This window comes from Ochotona princeps, chromosome 4 (assembly GCF_030435755.1).
Source record: "Ochotona princeps isolate mOchPri1 chromosome 4, mOchPri1.hap1, whole genome shotgun sequence".
Taxonomy (NCBI): domain Eukaryota; kingdom Metazoa; phylum Chordata; class Mammalia; order Lagomorpha; family Ochotonidae; genus Ochotona; species Ochotona princeps.
The window spans coordinates 17,026,282-17,046,714 of record NC_080835.1 but is presented as its reverse complement, the minus strand read 5'-3'; the positions used below and the strand labels follow the sequence as shown (position 1 = coordinate 17,046,714).

Below are 20,433 nucleotides of genomic sequence, written 5' to 3'. Positions count from 1 at the left end.
CAGAACCAGTCTTTAAAAGTGTCGATCTGCCCAGAGAATCTATCCTTGTTCAATGCCAATTCATTCTCTTTCTCACTTTCCAAGCCACTTGCAAGGATCTCTCTCAGCCCGAGGAACCTGGATAGGAGTTGATAGCACTCTAGCTGGTATAGCCGAGGATGGCGGTGTGATATTTGTATGAACACGGTCAATGTCATCTCGCAGCCTGTGTGGGAAGATGGCAAGTGCTTCTGGGATACTCCCCTCCTGCTCCGCGGAGGGCTTAGCTCTGGGTCTCTGGCCAGAGGGACCATGCCTGGTTCCTGCACTTGTCAGATGCAGGGAGGGCGGAGGGACCACAGAGTGTGGAAGCTACGCACACTGTGACATGGCTCCTGGAAGTCAGCTACCCCATGAACTTTTGCCTTCTATGAAACTCCTTCTCTGTTTTCTCTTTCAGAGTTTATCGTGAAGCCAGCAGCAGGAAGGGAGCGGCCAGAGACTCTTGGCCCCCTGTGGGTGGCCAGAGAAGGCACCTGCGGACAGAGGTATGACTGCGCATGATAGAGCAGCATCTGGGTCTATCCCAGCACCAGCGTCCCCTCTCCTCCCTGCTCTCCCTGCCCTGCAGCCCCACCCTTCTTCTGGGAGACAGGACTCCCAGCTTGAGCTGTAGGGCTGCAGGGCACGCAAGGGTGGCATCCCTTCCCTCCTGTCCTCCCCTGACTCACTTGCTTGCTATGGGGAAAAGGGGCCAAGAGCTGATCAGGAAATGAGGACCCATAAATGGAAGAGAATGAAGCCTGCAAGGGAAAGGACTCCCCACACCTCACCCCTACCTGACCTCAACCACCTGCACCTCCTTCTGCCTTCCTAGGGGGACTGTCACAGCTCCACCCCACCACCACTCCAGAACAGAATCCAAATCCCAGAGGAATGGAGCAGGTGATTGTACTTGGGCTGGAGTTGACCATGGAGAGGCCTTGAGCTGCCCATGGCCTTGGAGACTGGGCCAATTCCTGGACAAGGTCCATTTGCCCCCTGACCAGAGGCTGAGGCTACCAGGGAGGTTTCTCTCTTTGGATTTGGTTCTCTCCTCTGTGAAATCAGATAGGGCTTCTGTTTGTCAAGTTCAAGATCAAGGCTGAGGTGGAGTCAGTGATGGGGTGCAGGGGTGGGAAGTGGGGTGTGGAGAAGGAAGGGGCATGGAAGCTCCAGGAGCTCTGACGGGATAATGATGCAGGCTCTTGGGGGTGGGGTGGGGGTTCTGTCACACAGAGGAACCCAAGTTGGAGTCCCTGCTGCACACAGAATCCAACCAACCAAGGTGACCTTGGCCTCAGGTGGCAGCACAGCTAGGGGCACAACCTCCTGCCTGCGTTCCTTCAGTCCTCTAATGACGCTGTGGTCTCTGGCAGGGTGATCCCTTCCATTTCAGACAGGAGGAAACTGGGCCCCAGAGAAGTGGGGTGACTTACCTAAGCTCACACAGCCCTGAGTAGTGCCACCTGGTCCCAACGCCCTGCAGCTTTCAGGCCTTACGCTCCCCAGCCCAGTGACCCATCAACAAAATCGCCTTCTTGTACTTTTGCTTCCTGAAAAAGCCTACAAGTGGTTTGTCGCCTTGTTCTAGAATTTTCTCTCTCTCTCATTTTGCATGTTGAGCATTTCACGAAATCCTTGTGGGTCTCTGTGTTCTGATCTCTAAAATGGGAACAGTGTCCATTTTTGCTCCCCTACTGGTCTAGAGGGGGAGGTAAATTAAGACTGTATGAGCTACATATCCCAGGCTGTGTTATGTTCCCTGCCTTCCACCTTCATCTTCCCCCTCTAACCTAGGGTCTGTGGTCACTCGGGTACTCGGCCATGCAGACTGATGGGTGCTGTTTCACCTGCCCGACATGTGTCTTTCGCGCCTGGCCCCAGGCCCGGAGCTGGACAACTGTGTGTCAGCCCCATGCTTGATTCTTTATTGTCAGCTTCTCGCAGTGCACTGCTGGCCACCAGGGCTATTCAAAAGCAAGGGCCAGGCCAAGGCCTGCATGGAGAGCTGTGGGGAGGAGTGGCAAGACCCAGGAACTGCTCTGCTCCCTGCTCCCTAGCAGCAGCATGTCCGTGCCCTGAAGCTGCCCTAGTCCTGCCAGCTGCCCAGGGTGATCATCTTCATGGCAGACTCCTGCCGGCAGCTGCCCTGTTCACCAGAGGAAGTAGTTGCGGATGGCCAAGCCCGGGTCCTTCCTGGGTGTCCTGGTCAGGCAAGCGTCAGGTTCACAGGGCTGACTTTTCTCCCAGGGCCTGGATTTCCATCGGGTGTGCCTGGGGCCTCTGGTGCAGGAGAGAAAACGGCTCTGTAAGTACTGCGGGGGCAACATCGGATAGGGGCGGAGGGGCTGATCTTCCTGCTTTGCCTGCAGGAGGGAGCCCAGGCCAGCTGCTCAGCCTGGCTTCAGGAAACAGAACCATGCTACAGAGTCATGGGGTGAAGTAGGAAGTGCTAGGCACAGTCCTAGGCACAGAGGTGCATGCGCTTGTCCTGGGGACACATTGGTGGCGCTCTCCAGCTAAGTGGGTGAAGGCTGCATTCCAACTCTGCCCTCTGGTAGCATTGTTAGACTTGGGAGAATGTAAGATTGGACAACCCCACAGCCTTAGTTTTGCCGTCTGTAAAATGGGCAAGCAGCATGTACCATCCTTGGTTTTTGGGAGGGCTCAGGAGCTGCCAGGTGTCCCCTTTTGCAATTTGGTGGCCCCCCTAAGGTGACCTTGAAGAGGCTGGTGCACTGGGGATTACAGAGTCTGCTGGCCGGGTGTTTGTGGCCAAGCTGCAGGGTTTCCCCGGCAACACATGCCTCTGACAGCATGCAATCTAAAAACAGGCTAAGAGAGGGGCCTGGGTTGTGTTAGCTTCCTGAACTGACATCCCAGGGCTTGGGGCCACCTCGGGTGAGTGAGCGCCTCTTTCCAAGCCTCTGCCCTGCAAGTGCGTCATTGCCTTCTACCTTTGCTGGGCCTACTCTGCAGGTCATGGTCAGTCTCAGCATACCTGGGAGGCCAGCACTTGTCGGCTGTTTGTGGGTGGGGCCTCCTGGGGTGCAAAGACTTCCAGGCTTCAAGTTTAAAGAGAGGCGGGTGAGAAGCCAGGAACTTGGAGCTTCATCTGGGGCTCCTATGTTGGTACAGGTGCCAAAGCACTTGGGCCATCCTCTAATGCCTTCCCAGGAACATTACCAGGGAGCTGAGATCAGAAGTGGTGCAGCCAAGACTCAAGCCAGTGGCCATATGGATGCTGGCACCACAGACAGAGGTTTAGCTTACTATGCCATGGTACCCACCCCTGTGGGCTATGTTTGACATTTTGGAGAGCATTCCAATGTACAAACAAGGCTGAACAGTACTGATTTGTAGAGGAAGATGAGGTATAATTAGGGAGGCAATGTCTGTGAAACTTCCAGAATGAGCCAGGGTGGTGCAGGTAACAGCAGATATGGTCTGGAAGCAAAGCTACCGCCATGGGGTAGAGAGGTAAAATGGAATCGGGAAATTGTAAGAGAGATTTCTGCTGAAGACACTTAAAGGCCGCTGAACAGGTGGTGACATTCCCACCCCGGGCTCCCCCCCAGGCAGTTGTCAGTTGCACTTGTCCTCGCCACCTGTAGGACCTGCTGCCTGGGTCTGCAGCCTCTTGTGCTGAGCTGAAACCTCTCTTCTTCTATCCTCCATCCGCTTGTCCCAAATCTGTCTCTGGAGCCACAGAGCAGGAATGTCTGCTGCTCTGGTTGAGTCTGATTGAGTCAGGTGTCCCCACCTGACACCTTCCAGATGGATGTCATAGCCATTGTCATGCAAAGACTATCCTTCAGTTCCAACATGTGGGGCTGCAGCCATGAACTTGAGCACTGGAATGGGCAGCTTAGTCCCTTACTCTATGCCTGAGGCACAGGTGAAAGCGGACAGGAAAACAGACCTCAGCATCCTTGGCCCTGGCCACCATGCATCTCTTTAGAATGTCCCTAATTTTGCCTTTTCTTGGAGTTGGTGATGGACATTTGGGTTGCTTCTACAGAGGAGCGGTTGTGAATCAAGCTGCTAGGCTCCAGGATTTGCGTGTATTCACCCTAGTTCACTTACCCATTCAACTACTGAAGGCTATCTTGTTGCTTCCAGATTGGGCCAATTATGAACAAAGCTGCCATAAGCATCTGTGTGCAACTTTCTTTGTGTGCATAAGCTTTCAACTCATTTGCGTCAATACCAAGGTGCGTGATAGGATGGCTCATATGGGAAGAGGGTGTTTAGTTTTGTGACAAACTGCCAAGTCGTCTCCCAAAGTGGCTGCACCATTTTGTGTGGCCAACAGCCACGAAGGAGAGTCCCTGCATTTGAGGTTGTCATTGTGTTGGATTTGGGCCATTCTCGTGGCGGTGGCGTCTCGTTTTAATCTGCGATTGCCTAAGGACATATGGCGTTGAACATCTTTTCATTGCTTATATACCAGCTAGATATCTTCTCTGACGAGGTTATCTGCTCAGGACTTGCACCGTGTTTTAATTGGGTCATCTGTTTTCTTACTGTGGGATGTTGTGTGCTCCCTATTTATTTTCAGTAGCAGTCCTTTATCAGATACGTCCCAGTCTGTGGCTTGAATTAACTTCTCTTACCATTGTCTTTCACAGAATCCAAGTTTTTAATTTTTTCTGAAATCCAATTTATCCCCTATTTCTTTTCTGCATCATTCTTTTGATTTTGTTTTGATGTATTTCATTGCAACACACAAAGTCATTTAGATTTTCTTTTACATAGTCCGGAGTTTTGTAGTTCTGAAGTTGGTATGTAGACGTGTGACCCATTTGCAGCTGAGTTGGGGGCAGGATGTGTGTTATATGTGTAGGTTATTACGGCTCCAAGTTTTTTTGCATGGTGATGTCCGGCTGTCAACCCTCTTTTCGCCATTGTGCTGCCTTTACTCCTTTGTCGCACATTAGTTGACTGGGTTTATGAGGCTCTGTTTCTGCGTTCTCTATCCTGTTCCATGTCTTTGTCTGTACTTTTGCTAGGACTACATGGTCTTGATTGCTGCAGCTTTAGTGTGTCTTCTTGCTAGTATTATTTTATTAATCTAAAGAGAACAGATTTTAGGCCCAGTGCGATAGCATAGTGGTTAAGGTCTTTGCCTTGATTGAGCTGGGATCCCATTTGGGTGCCGGTTCTAATCCCCCGGCAGCTCCACTTCCCATCCAGCTCCCTGTTTGTGGCCTGGGAAAGTAGTTGAGAATGGCCCAAGGCCTTGGGACCCTGCACCCATGAGGGAGACCTGGAAGAGGTTCCTGGCTCCTGGCTTTGGATCGGCGCAGCACCGGCCGTTGCGGCCACTTGGGGAGTGAATCATCGGACGGAAGATCTTCCTCTCTGTCTCTCCTCCTCTCTGTACATCTGCCTTTCCAATAAAGATAAATAAACCTTTAAAAAAGAGAGAGAACAGATTTTATGCATTCCACAGAAGACAACCACTTTCCTTTCTTCCTCCCCCCGTCCTCTTCCCTTCTTCTCTCTTCATAAGTTTTTGCAAAGGCATAACTTCAATCTTTACTGTATTCACAGGTTTAATTCACCACTAACCATAACATTCAACAAATGGAAAATAGGAAGACTATAATTCTATAAGATATACAAGCAAGGGCTAAAAGGGATAATCATCCATATCCCAAAATATTGTTCATTCCTATACAATTTCTATATTCTGTATTGAGTACAACATATCCAGATAACATGCACCTTTGAGACTTAGTTTACAAAGCATAATAGTTTCCAGTTGCATTGATTTTGTTGCAAAAGACAGAATTTTGCTCTCTTTCTCTGAGTAGTATCCCATAGTGTAGATATCACATTTTCTCTATCCATTCATCAGTTGATGGATATCTGGGTTGATTCCATATCTTAGCTACTGTGACTTGAGTGCAATAACCGTGGGGGTAAAAGAACTCTTTCATATGCTGGTAAATTTCCAGGATTGGAATGGCTGGCTCATACGGTAAATCTATTTTCAAATCTCTGAGGAATCTCCACACTGTCTTCTATAAGGATTGTGCGAGTTTACATTCCCACCAACGATGTGTTAGGGTACTTTTTTCCGCATATCCTCATCAACATGTATTGTTTTTGGATTTCTGTATGATAGTCATTCTAATTGGGGTGAGAGGAAACCTCACTGTGGTTTTTATTTGCGTTTCACTGATTTCTATACATCCTGAATGTTTTTTTCACATTTCTATTGTCCATTTGTATTTCATCCTTTGAGGAACATGCCTGTTCGTGCCCTTTGTCCATTTCTTTTTTTAAAAATTTTATTTCTGTTTATTGGAAAGGCAGATTTATAGAGAAGGAAACACAGAGACAAAGGTCTTTCACTTGCTGGTTCACTCCCCAAGTGGCTACAACTGCCGGAGCTGAGCTGATCTGAAGCCAGGAGCCAGGACCTTCTTCCGGGTCTCCCACGCAGGTGCAGGGTCCCAGAGCTTTGGGCCATCCTCTACTGCTTTCCTAAGCCACAATCAGGGATCTGGATGGGAGATGGAGCTGCCAGGACATGAACTGGTGCCCCTATGGGATCCTAGCAGTTGCAAGGTGAGGATTTAGCCACTAGGCTATCACACTGTGATCCTTTGCCCATTTGTTAATTGAATTGTTTTGTTGTCATTGAGTTTCTTGAGCTCATTATGGACCTTCAGTCAGTTGCATAGTTCGCAAATATTTTCTTTCATTCTGTCAGTTGCCTCTTCACTTTGTTGAATGTTTGCTTTTCTGTGCACAAAGCTTCTTAGCTTGATGTCATCTCATTTGTCTATTCTTTTGGCTTTTATTGCCTGTGCTTGTAGGTGTTTTTCCCAAGAAGATTTTGCCTATGCCAATGAGCTTCCCTTATGTTTTCCTTTAGTAATTTGGTGGTATCACGTGGTATAATTAGATGATTGGTCTGTTTTGAGTTGATTTTTTTGTATAGGGTGTAAGGTAGGGATCTTGTTTCACGTTTCTGCACGCATGGATTCAATTTTCCCACATTATTTGCTGAAGAGTCTTTTCTTCAGGGACTGATTTCAGCTCAGTTTTAGAAGACCCATTGGTTGTAGCTATGTTAATTAATTCTCTGGATTTATATTCTGTTCCATTGATCTACATGTCTATTTTTGTGCAATATCCGGCTGTTTTGATTGCAACTTTCCTGTAGTATGTCTTGAAACTTCCCTGTAACATGTCTTGAAATCTGGTATTGTGATGCTTCTGGCTTTTTTTGTTTAAGATTGCTTTAGCTATTCAGATTCTCTTGTGTTTGTATGAATTTTAGCATTATTTTTTTCTTATCTGCGAAGAATGTGTGGGTATTTTTACTGGAATTGCATTGAATGTATAAATTACCTTGAGTAGCTTGGACATTTTGATATTCTTCCAAATCTATGGACATGAAAGGTTCTTGTATTTTTGTTGTTTTTTTTTCTTTAGCATTTTGTAATTTTCATTGTAGAGATATTTCACATCCTTGGTTAAATTTACTCCGAGGCTTTTTGTAGCTTTTTATAGCTATTGTGAATGGGAATGATCTTGTAAGTTCTTTCTTTGTCTATACAAAGGCTATTGATTTTTGTATGTTAATTTTATAACCTGCAACTTTACCAGACTCTTTTGTAAGTGCCAATAGTCTCTTAGTGGAAACATTTGATTCCCCTGTATATAGGATTGCACTATCTGGAAACAGGCATAATTTGCCCTCCTCTTTTTCAATTTGTATCTTTTTGACTTACTATTCCTGACTAATGCTGGCTAGCACTTACAGATTTGTATTTAATAGCAATGGTGAACGTAGGCAACTTTGGCCCAAATCTTAGTGGAAATGCTTTCAGCTTTTCCCTATTCAACATGATGCCGATCGTGGCTTTGTCATATATTACTTTGATTGCGTTGAGGAATATTTCTTTTACCTCTAACTTGCTTAAGGTTTTTATTATGAAAGAACATTGTATTTTATCAAATGTTATATCTACATCTATGGAGATAACCATATGTTTTTTATTCTTCCATTTGTTGGTGAGGATTATTACATATATGTTCATCAGGGATATTGGTCTATAGTTTACTTTCTTTGTTGTATCTTTTTCTGGTTTTGGAATTAAGGTGTTGCTGGCCTCAGAGAAGGTTTTAGAAAGGATTGTCCCTTTTCTATTGTTTTGAGTGGCTTGAGAAGAGCTGGAATTAGTTCTTTAAAGGTTTGATAGAAGTGAAGCCATCGGTCTTGGGCTTTTGTTTCTCGGGAGAGTCTTTATTACTGGTTCAATCTCCATCCTGGTTATTGGTTTATCTAGGCTTTCTATGTCTTCATGACTCAGTTTTGGCAGGTTGTTTGTGCGTCCAGACATCTATCCATTTCTTCTACATCTTAGAGTTAGTCTTACAATCTGGGAGTGTCTGTCCTTAGCTGTTCTTCAGTATTATGTTGGTTCCTCTGGCCTCTCCATGTAACTTTTAGAACAGTTGGTTGGCATCCACCAAAACAAACAAATAAACACACTTGTGGGACATTGCTTGAGTTGTGTTCCATCTATAAACGAGGTGGGGCATGTCAAGCCTCACTCCTCATTTATTTTGTCCCTGCATATATCTAATGGGGTTCATACCTACCTATGTCATGTGTTCAGGTGCTAGTAGCAATGGCTCTGAGTGAGAACTTTTCCTTGGAGATTTGTTTATTTAAAAGGCAGGATGTCTGAGAGCAAGACAGGGAGAGAGAGATCTTTATCTGTGGGTTACTCGCCAAAGGCCCACAGCAAACAAGCCTGAGCCAGGGTGGGTCAGGAGCTGAGAGTCCCATCCTGCTCTCCCATGTGGGTTATAGGAACCTGAACATTAGGACAATCTTCAGCTGCCTCCCAGGCACGTTGGCAGAAACCTGGGGGGGTCAGGAGTGTGGAGTAGCTGGAAATCCAATTGGTGTTGAGACATGGAATGTGAGCATTCCAAGAGCTGGCCTAACCCCATGTTAGGCCCAACAATGCCTGCCTCAGCTTGTGTTTTTAATTTCGAATATCACTTGGTCTTTATTGTTTTATATCGAGGTGTTTGACTTGTGTTTATTTACCTTGTATCCTACAGCCTTGCTATAATTGCTTATTTGTCCCAGGATTTTTTTCCCTTTCTTTCAGCTTTTTTTTACATAATCTTATCATTTGCAAACATAACGAGTTTTACTTTCTCAACTTCTGTGTGTCTTTTATTTCCTTTTCTTGTCTTGGCGTGTTAGTGGAGACTAGAACAGTGTTGCGAAGGGGCAATGTTGGGAGATAGCCTTGCCTTCTTGATCTTGGCAGGAAAGCCTCAGTCTATTACCATTAAGTGTGATATTTTTAGATGTCTCTATTAAGATAATTAAGTTTTCTATTTTCACTTTGAGGAGACTTTTTTTTATCAGAAATGGGTGCTGATAGGGCATGTGTTGTGGTGCAGTGGGTTAAGCTACTTCTTGGAACACTGGCATTCCACATCAAGGGCCAATTCAAGTCCTAGCTACTCTTCTTCCAATCCAGTTCCTTCCTAATGTCCCTGGAAAGCAGCAAGTGATGACCCAAGTATTTGAGTCCATGCACTCTTGTGGGAGACCCATGAAGCTTCTGGCTCCTGGCTTCAGCCTGCCCAGACACAAGCCTGCCCAGATAGTTATGACCATTTGAATAGTGAACACATGAATGGAACATCTCTCTCTGCCCCCTCTGCCACTCTACATTTCGAATAAATAAACAAGTCTCATAAAAAGGAATGGGTGTTGGATTTTTTCAAATGCTTCTTTCTATATCCATAGATACTATCATGTGATTTTTCTGTTTTAGCTGGTTAATGTGATGGGTTACAGTAATTGATATTTGAGCATTGACCCACCCTTGTCTAACTGGGATAAATCCCACTTGGCCGTAACATATAGTTCTTTTTCTAAATTGTTAGATTTCATTTGCTGGTATTTGTTGATTATGTTTATATATTGATCTGTAGTTTTTGTCGTCTTATGACTTTGAGTTTGACATTAGCATAATACTAGCTTCGTAGAATGGGTTGGGAAGCCTTTTCTCTGCTTCTGCTGTTGGACAAGACGGCTGAGAAAGGCAAATTTCTTCTTTCAGTGTTTGGTAGAATCCACCAGTGTGTCTATCTGGGGCTGCTGCTTTCTGTTTGGAGATATTTTTGATGTCATTGATTCGAGTTCCTCCTTAGAGCCAGTCCTCTCCAGTGTATTGGGGTCCTCGTGTGAGTGTGGCCACTTAGATCTTCCAAGGAATTGGTCTGTTTGCGCTTCATTATCAAAGCCTTCAATCCTTGTCATGCTTTCACCAAGAGGAGCACTCCTGGGCCGTCACCTTTACATGACCTTATGTTTGACTCTGGAGTTTCAGCACCTGAGTTTTAGAAGGGTACAGGTGCCACACTCTGCCTGTTTCTCCTCTTGAGGCCCTTAGCTGGTGGGATGAAGACCACTCGCATGAGGAAGAGTGATCTGCTCTCCCCATGCAACTTTTGGAGTTATCAGTGTCATCCATAAACACCCTCAGGGCACCCAGAGTGGTGTTGAACTCAAAGCCGGGCAACCCAAGGAGCCAGTCATGTTGATGCCTTGTCGGTCCTTGCTGTGGAGTGTCTGACGCCTGGGACAGGCAATTTGTCTGTGCTCAGGTTTTCTGTACAACAAGGTAATAGGCAGTGACAATGAGGCCATATGGCAGCTTTCAATGTAGCCAGAAGGAATTTAGGGACTCTCATAAATGCACTGGGAAGTGTCCATCACCAGCCAGAAGAGGAAAATGACCCAAGAACATGTTTTAATTACAATATTGGGAGAGAGACCTTCCATCCTCTGGTTTACTCCCCAAAAGGACTACAACAGCCAGAGCTGGGGAAATTCAAAACAGGAGCCAGGAGCCTCTTCCTGGTCTCCCACGTAGGTGGTAGGGGCCAGGGATTTGAGCCATCCCAGGGTACACATCAACAGGAAGCTGGGATTGAAGGCAGAGCTGACCCTGGAACCCAGGAATTGCCATGAGGGATGTCAAGAGGCTTGTTGTTAGAAGGTAGGGGATGACAGGTGAACAGAAGGAGGAAATGGCTTGTGGCTGAGTCCCGCCATGTGCCCAGGTGGTTTCTAGGTGTCTGAAGAGGCAGGACAGAGCCCAGCACAGGTGGGCATGGGCCTGTAGCTCTAATGGATGCCATCTGTGTACCCAAGCCTTGTCTTGGACCCATAAGGCTGCCTCCTCTGGTGGCCGTTTAGCCTGGTTGCTGGGACCCCACACCCAGCCTGGGGAGCTCTCCGTCTGTCCCTTCTGCTTCCTCTCTCTTTTTCCTGTTTAGCCGTGCTGTCTGCAGGAGCAGCTGTATTAATGAAAAAAAAAAATCTCATAAATACTTGGAGATAAGGATCCAGGGTTATTTTTTAGTGTGTGTATGTCTGCCCAGACTCCCCAGAGGGTCTTTTCAGTAGTAAAGTCCCCTCTTGGGACCTGAGGTTTTGCTCCTGAACTTCAAAGACGGGCTCCTTAGGAACGCTGCATCTGTTTAAACTGAAGTTGAACTACGAGGTGGGCATATCCTGTGGGAGAGGGAGGAGGCTGAGGGTGAGGCTGTGGAATCTGCTTTCTGTCTCTGGGGCCAATTCTCCAGTCATGTTCCTGAATGTCCTGTAGTTACATGGGGGGCAGGGAATTGTTGGAGGGGTGGGAGTGGGGGAGCTCAGACCACAGGCCTTGGGTTACGTGTGTGGTTATCTTCAGACAGATATTTGGAAAACACAAGGGAAAGATATCGTTCTGCTCCCTTGCCTGCCCTCGGTTTCCTGCTTTTGTTCACACCCAGGCCCCGGGTGCCACACAGTTGTCACCAGAAAAATCGCTCAGTGTGGCTTCCTGCTTTACTTTGAGCCCCATCCCTGGCTGCCTGACAGCACGTGGGGTTCCTTCCTAGCCATCACAGGCCCACACAAGGGCTCTTGCCATGGAACATGCCGCCTGCTCCCCAGTGCCCAGTCACCTGCTGGCCTCCTGGGAGCAGTGGCTGGGTCCAGCAACCACAATTGTAAGTGTCTGGTTACATTTGAACTCTGGGGTTAGACATGAGGGCTGGCAGTTAAGACACCCCTCCCCACCCCCAGGTGGACTTGAGGCTCTAGTACCTGCTCAGGCAGACCCTGGAAGGCAGCAGTGATAGATCCGTGCTCTGGTCCCTGCCACACACTCGCAGGCGTGGATTGAATTCTTTAGCTTCCGCCCCCAAGCCATGGCAGGCATTTGGGCAACTCTGTATGTGTCTGTCTCTGCCTCTCTCTCTGCCTCTCTATTGAATAGAAAAAAATTATAAGTTCCATTTCTTTTAACTGGGCCAGCGTTGGTACCAGTTGAGCCTATAGGCATCAGTTCCAACTGCTCTACTTCTGATCCAGCTCCCTGCTAATGCACCTGGAAAAAAAACAGCAGAAGATGGCTTAGGTCCTTGGGACCCTGCACCCATAAGGAAGCTCTAGAAGCTTCTGGCTCCTGGCCTGTGGCTTTGGCTTGGTCCAAACCCTGCTGTTGCTGCTATTCGGGGAGTAGAGCAGTGAATGGAAGACTGCTCTCTGTCCTCTTCTTTCTATAACTCTGCCTTTCAGGAAAAAAAAATTAAAAAAAAATTTTTGAACTTTATAGAAATAGTGAGTATATTGTACAATTTTAGTCCTTGCATTATTTTCTCCCTGTACTATGTGAAACATACATGACAATGCTGTTTGTTGTCTACCTGAAAATTAACCTTCCCCAGACCGTAGCTGCTTTGTGTGGCAGCTTGTGTCTGGTGTGTCTTTTGGCATGCGTGTAGTCCATGCTGCTTAATGTGACAATGGAGACAGCCCTCTGGCTGGTAGGCTTTGCTTCCCCATTTCATGGGGACACTCTCTAGTCTCCTACATGCCTCCTCCCTTGCCTGTCAGCCCCTGCTCATCATCCCTGGGGTCCCTGCCAGACACACCCCAGCTGGGAGCCACCCATCGCTACAGATGTTGGCTGCCTGCATGAGGGCAGGAGGTGGGAGGGGCAGGCCCTGGCTGTCTTCTCAAGCAACCTTGGTAAGCAGTGTCCCGCGTTGGAGGGAGCCAGGGTTGCAAAGCCTTGGTCCAGGGCTATCCACCCATAGTAATGGATGATTTCTTTCTGGCCATCCGTGGATTCGTGTTTTGCTTTTTTTTAGGCAGCTTCAGGGTGATAAAAAAGCTCAAGCTAAGTGGCAGACAGTGAAAATAACAAAGCAAGTGATGGAAAGTTGGGAAGGTACGGTGTGGCCTGGTGGCTAAATGGATTTTCTGTTTAACCGAGGGTTAAGTAGAAAACGTGTTTTGACGCAAGTGCTGCTGTTGGCAGTGCTTCTCCGGTGTATTAGCTGGCGCCCTGGTTTTCCTAAGTGCACCGTAATGACCATAATTGAACGTCTGCTGGCAGAGGCTCCCGCGGGCCATCGGGGCATGCTGTTGGAAATGTCAATCTTCTCTGAGCTTGCAGAGCCTGCAGTACATGGGCATGCTGGGGCCCTCCATGTTCTCAGTCGTCTCCTTCTGTCTCCCCTGCTACCCTGGGCTGGGGCTAAGGAAGGGAAGCAGCCAGCCCACTGTGTGGATGTAGACATTGAGGCCCACCTGGAAAAGGGCTTGCCGAGTCCCTCCCAGCTGGTGGAGGAGCTGGACCCAGTGTTGACAGAAGTTGGCTCAGATGTAACTCCTGGCTTGCTGGCTTGCAGGAGACCATGCAGCTACATGAGCCTTGGTTGCTTTGTGCATTGAATGTGATGGCCCCTCCCAGGCAGTAGTGTTTTATATAGTCAAAGAGAAGACGGCAGCTTACCTGAAAACAATTGGTTAGACCTACCCCTGGAGCCCTTCTTCCAGCTTCTTTCTGCTTTGCCTGTCTTCTGCTCCAGCGCAGGTGGCTTTGCACACAGGTATTGAGGCCAAAATGTCTGGGGTTAGATCCTGACTCCACCACCCTGTCTCTCTATGTGCCTAGAGCCTTGGGCTCGGTGTACCATCCATAAAGTGGGTGGCTTAACAGTCATTGTGTCCTAGGGCTGCTGCGAGAGTTCAGGGAAAGGAACATTGAGTCAGGGCTCGTGCTAGGTCAGGGTTTGCCCTATGGTTCTAAGACTTGGTTAAGAAAGTTCAGACTCACCAAGCTTCTGGATTGGGTTCCTATTTTTTTTCTTCTTTTTTTAAGATTTATTTTTATTTGAAAGGTAGAGGTACAGAAGGGCGGGGGGAGAGATTTTCTATCCACTGGTTCACTCCTCAAAAAGCCACAACAGCCCGAGCTGGGCCAGTCCGAAGCCAGGAGCCTGGAGCTTCTTCCAGATCTCCAACTTGGGTATGGGGATCCAAGCTCTTGGGCCACCTTCTGTTTGTTTCCCAAACCATTAGCAGGGAGCTAAATTGAAAATGGAACAGCTGGACTAGAACCAGCAACCCTATGGGATGCCAATATTGTAGGTGGAGGCTTAATTTATTGCACCATGGTGCCAGCCCCTGGATTTACATTCAGAGCATTTTACTCTTCTTCCTTTGTTTTTAAAATGTGATTTATTTTATTAATTTGAAAGGCAAAGTTATATATATATATATATATATATATATATATATATATGTTATATATATATATAATAGATATCTTTCATCTTCTGTTTCACTCCCCAGATACCCTCCACAGCTGGCTCTGGGCTAGATTGAAGCCAGGGGTTGGTCCCCAGCTCCATCCTGGTTTCTCACCTGGGTGATAGAGACCCAAGTACTCGAGCCACCATCTGCTATCTTCCCAGGCTCCTTAACAGGGAGCTGGATTGGCCCTGGAGACCAATGTGGGCTATGCATCTTTCAAACAGCATCTTAGGTTCCCACTATACCACAGGACCCACCTCTCTTCTGAACATTTGAACAGAGCTGGACTCTGGGCCTGAATGTCCTGTTGTGTCCCAGGATATACATGGACAGGCCGGTGGAGAGAAACCACACCCTGCGCCCCCTCCCCTCCCCTACCCACAAGCTACCCCGGCCCACGCGGAGCCAGCAGCCCACAGCTGTCTGGCTGCTGTTACCTTCTCTCCAGGCACTCCCCGGGCCCTGGATGACAATCTGCCCTGGCCCAGGCAGGAGTAGCTTCTCTGGGCACTTCTGTACCTGCCCTATCACTCAGAAGCATGCCTCCCTAACACTTCCAGAGGTGTTTGTGTTTCCAAAGGGGTGTGTGTGTGTCTCTGCGTGCTGGGGCAAGGCTCCAGGTGTGGCCTCTGGGCTACTGGCTTAGCCACTCGCCATGTCTTGCCTACACACCATCTCCTCCTGCTGTCCAGCTGTGGCCACCCCTTGGGACTCCCTGGGGGCTTGGGAGTGGGGTGCAGCTCAGCACAGAGCCATGTCTTGCAGCCCATGCTGAGGCATCAGGTGGTTTATTTCTGTGTTTCTCTTGACTGGGAAGGTTGTGAGAAATCATGAATTTTGTGAATATTTACAGTCAAATTACTACAGGGAGGAAATGAATTTGTTCTCTGCCTTCTGCCACTGCTCTCACATCCCACTGTGCTTCCTAAAGCCTCCCCCATCCCCTAGCACTCCAGGGCACCACTTGCCACCTTCATGCCAGCCCTAAAAGAGGCAACTTTTATCCACTGTGCATTTATTAAGCACCTACTATGTGCCAAACCCTACCTCCAGGGTTGGGTGCTATTGACATGAGCACCATGTGTGTGATGGCTTCTGTTTGCAGGACTCTGGGAGAGGGCTTGCTTGGCAAAGGGGATCACTCTTGCCCAAAACCATGGAGGGTTTTTTCACTCAGCAGAAAGGGCACCTAGGGAAGGGCACTGAGCAAATCCTTAGAGGGTGAATGGATGGCACACTCATTGGCCCCAGCATCCTTGAATAAACAAGCCAGACAGGCATTACCAATTTATCCCAGGCGGTGCGGCAGAAGGCAGGTAGGGTCCTTAAGGTAGCCTCAGCATAGGCTTTGTGGTGAGGAAATAAATGGCTGCATACCCACTCACACACCTGAACACACTTTCCTCTTCGCCTGTACATATGTGCATAGACGTGAACCTGCACACACCACATACAGCTCCTTAGTATTCACACCTACCCACACACCTGTGCAATCCTATACACATGTCTATACACGGCCATTTATATAGACATGCCCAACCATCCACATGCCTGTGTAGGCCTACATGCACAATGCACACATTACCTCCACTTCACTGGGTACCCACATGCCTATGTACACCTGGGCATGCATCTGTCATACTCAGCCACTCGCCTGTACATACATCCTCACTGCCACATCAAAGCAAGGAACCTGAAACTCAATGTGTGTCTCCCACTTGGATGGCAGGAACCTAACCATTTGACCTATCACCTGCTACCTCCCAGGGTGTGCATCAGTGGGAATCTGGAATTGCCTTAACCCTGGACACTCTGCTAGGGCATGTGGGTGTCTTAACCTGCTCATCCAACACCCACAGTGGAGAGCCTGTTCAAATAGTCTGGGTACTTTGATACGCATTCATCCAGCAGCTTGGTTTCTCTGCTGAGGTGTAAGTGTGTACTGACCTGACATGCATGGTTCAGTTGGTCTTGATCTTGCATGCAGGCAGCTCATCAAGATAGGGAAGTTTTCCTATCAGTCCACAAACTTTCCTCTCCCCCTTCCCAGTCAATTCTTGCTCCCTCCCCAGGAGCAACCTCTGATCTGCTTCCCACCACTGTAGGTTGATCCACTGCCCTGTTCTAGAACCTCCTTGAAAGGACATTGTCCAGCAGGTGGTCTGCACTTGTCCCCCCAGGCTTCCTGTTTCTCTGATGCATCTGCGATGTTGCCTGTATCATAGTTCATTGATTTTCATTGCTGAATACTATCCCTTCATGTAAACTGATAGTCATTTATCTATCCATTCACCCTTTGAGGGATGTTTTGTTATTTCCAGGGTGGTGTTTTTTGGTTTTTTTCTTGTATGTTTTGTTTTGCTCTTTGCTTTTCTGTAATCAAGCTGCCATGAACATTTGAAACCAGGTTTCTGGGTGAACACCGAAGGTGCGTGTCTGTGGAATGTATCAGAAACTGCCGGCTTGCTTCCCCAAACATTTGTCTCATTGCACAGAGAGCGGTCCTGTCCCTCTCCATCCTAGCCACTGTGCTCATATGGTTGAGGTCTTCTAGCAGCTGCTTCTCCTTGGTCCTTTCATTCACACCCAGCCCCATTTCGCTGATAATGCTGCACATCTTTTCATATTGTCGTTTGCGTAGTTTTGTGAGATATTTACGTAAGTCTTTGTTCCACTTTTATTGGCTTGTTTATTATTTTTAATTTCAATTTAAGCAGCACAAAATGGTACTGACAGGATACTGCGTGATGTTGATGCTTGATGCGTGTATGCGTTGCATGATGTTCAAGTCGGGGTCAACATGTCTGCATCTTCATACATGTTCCGAATCCTTTCTTGTAGCACTTTTGAAGTACACAGCACATATCACACCGTAGTCGCCCTGTTGTGCAGAACCTTAGAAGCTGTCTTTCTTACCTAGTTGCAACTTTGTGTGTGTGTCTTTTTAATATTAAATTAAAGGAATTCTTTAATCTCTATGGAAACAAAACAGTCTCATAGAGTATCTTTGTGGCCTGGTGGCAGGCAAAGATCTCCGAGGCCAGATATTAAAAATAGGAACCACAAGAGGGAAGTTTGATAAGTGGGACTGTACCAAAATAAAACAGAATGCATCCAGAAAGCGCTGCTGGGAAAGGCGTGGCCAGGAAGGAAATACTGGGAGCCCGCGTGAGCCCTGAGGATTTGCTGACGCCCGGAGCTTGCTGGGCCCATGCACATGCTAGGATTTTGCTCCCTGTGTCTCACTTCTGCAATCCCTGAGCCAAGACTCCTTCTAAGTCTCAGGCTCTAGGATCCAACCCCTCACCCTCGCTTGGTGTGCCTGCCTCTCGCTCTCGCTACCTGTACCGGTGTTGTATGTTGTGCCTCCCCACCACTGACACCCAGGACCTGCTCTTCTCCTCGCTGGGGCCATTGCAGGGTGATGCCTGAGGCTGCCTGGGCTCTCTCTTTAGGGTGTCAGCATTGCCTTTCTAGGGGAAATTTCTGTGGACCCCCTCCCCCCAAGGCATGGCCTTGTGGGAGGAGTCGCAGGGCACAGATTAGGGACAAGATGGAGATGCGTTTTTCCTGCCTGGACTTGGGGAGAAAATGCCACATACTCTAGTATGACAAGGAGGTGTTGGCACCGAGCAGTCAGAGTGGACTGCAACTGGGGTGCATGATTCTGGAGGCAGTAAATCTTGCCCTGTTAGCTGCAGGGGCACAAGGAGAACCTGGGGAGGTTGTGAGATGCTGTGGAGGATCAGAGCATCAGCTGGGTGCCAGCCAGCACAGCAATGTTGTACTCCAGTGGGTACCAGTGGGCTCTTGGCCCTACTTTGTCTGTCCCCCGCTCTTGGACTTGCCGTAACTGCATTTTCTCAGAAGATTTTTGTAATTCTCTATTGCCCACAGTCATGTCAACCAAAAGGCCACAAATCTGGGGAACGTGTGCAGGCGCTGGTGTTATCCACCTTGTCTGCTGCTGGGTCCAGCACTCAGGGCTGTGCCAGGAGCACAGGAAATGTTCAGCAAACATTTGGCCAATCAGTGGTGACTGGCAAGCCACTGACAGGCAAGACATCTCAGTTTGTTTTCTTCCCATTCTGCTAACTGGGAAACTGAAGTTCTGGTGATCATGTATGTGTGTGTAGGAGGGAGTGGGCAACGTTGACTTGCTCAGGGTCTCCCCAGCGGGTAAGAGGCATGACCACAAGAGAACATCACGTTTCGAAGGTTCTAATTCGCAACCACCACCCCCACCTCCCCACCCCCCGTCCTGCAGCTGAATTATCCACCAGTAGCCTGAGTGGTGAATCCTATAAAAATGCAAACTGCTATATAAATAAAATGTCGTTAAAATGTCTATGGTGATTTTAATCATCTCTAGTCATGGTAATAAGACAAACAAAGCATGGTTCGTGGTCTGGGCAGGGCTGGTGCTAAAATGTGTGAGTTTCATAGGAACTTGCTGTGTTTTTGCACTGTGAATACTTCTATTAAATGTGGACAAGACGCAGGAGGACAGTGAGAAAGCAGGGAACACGTTGTGGCCACCCACTGGACACTGACATGCACCACTCAGCCACAAAGCGCAAAGCTCTCCTTGCTATGCGATGCCTGGTCTGGCCTGTTCCCATCCCAGGTTTTGCATTTCGCCTACTCTTCCTTCTTTATTTTTTAAATGACTTTTCCACGCCGATTACTTTAATACTTTCTGTTCATTTATATAAGCATCCAGCAAACGCTTGTTGAGCAGGGACCACCATGGATGGCGCTCCATGGCTTGTGAGCCCCACCCTGGCAGCCCTTTAGTTGCTAAAAAAGAAGATAGAGAGGTGCTCCTTCCTTCCTTCCTTCCTTCCTTCCTTCCTTCCTTCCTTCCTTCCTTCCTTCCTTCCTTTCCTCCCTCCCTCCCTCCCTCCCCCTTTCTCTTTTTCTTTCTTTCATTCATTCATTCTTGCTATCTCTCCTTCTAAGGATTTATTTATATAAGTGGCAGAGTTACTGATAGAGGGAGAGACAGAGAAAATCTTTCACCTGCTGATTCACTCCCCAAATGACTGCTATGATCAGAGCTGTACTGGTTGAAAGCTAATAGATCTCCCATGTTGATGCAGAATCCCTAGGCTTTGGACCATTCTCTGCTGCTTTCCCACACCATTAGCAGGGAGCTGGGGTCAGGAGCACTTGAAGCCAGGCACTGTGCTATGAAATGTGGGCATCCCAGGTGGTATGTGAGGCTCCAGACGCACAGGGTGAAACTCAGTAGCCCTTGGGGCCTAGGTTATCCTACTCTTGCTGTCTGGTAACCAGTGGGGCTGACAGCTGTAGGGCTGGTACAGGTCTGTGATCAGAGGGATAGGAGGGACGGTGCCCATGGTAGGCTGCTGTCTCACTGGCTAAGTGTTGCAGACACCTGCTCTTTGGGCTGTGCGTGGTGGAAGAGAATTGTGCAGTACCATGTCTTTCCCATCTACAGAGTAGACATTAGCACACTTGGAACTGTGGGCAGTGGGAGGTCTGAATGAGCCAGGGAGCAGTTTTATCCTAGACCCCACTCTCCAAGGTGGTCATGATTGTCACCTGCCTGTTTGCCATCTCAGCATATCTTTTTTTTTTCTAAGATTTAATTACTTTGATTGGAGAGTCAGATATATGGAGAGGACAAGAGACAGAGAGGAAGATCGTCCATCTGCTGATTCAGTCCCCAAGTGGCCACAACAGCTGGAGCTAAGCCTATCTGAAGTCAGGTGCCAGGAACCTCCTCCAGGTCT

At 48.0% G+C, this 20,433-nt stretch overlaps 1 protein-coding gene across 2 annotated transcripts in view; it reads left to right on the top strand.

Annotated features, from left to right (window-relative positions):
* The first annotated feature begins 436 nt into the window (after window positions 1-436).
* TSPAN18 (tetraspanin 18) overlaps window positions 437-20,433 on the top strand; it is a 123,701-nt gene continuing 103,704 nt past the window's right edge. For both annotated transcript variants that reach the window (XM_004585383.2, XM_058663140.1), the window contains exon 1: window positions 437-527. The gene's annotated coding sequence lies outside the window, so the exon portion shown is untranslated. The remainder of the gene's footprint in view (window positions 528-20,433) is intronic.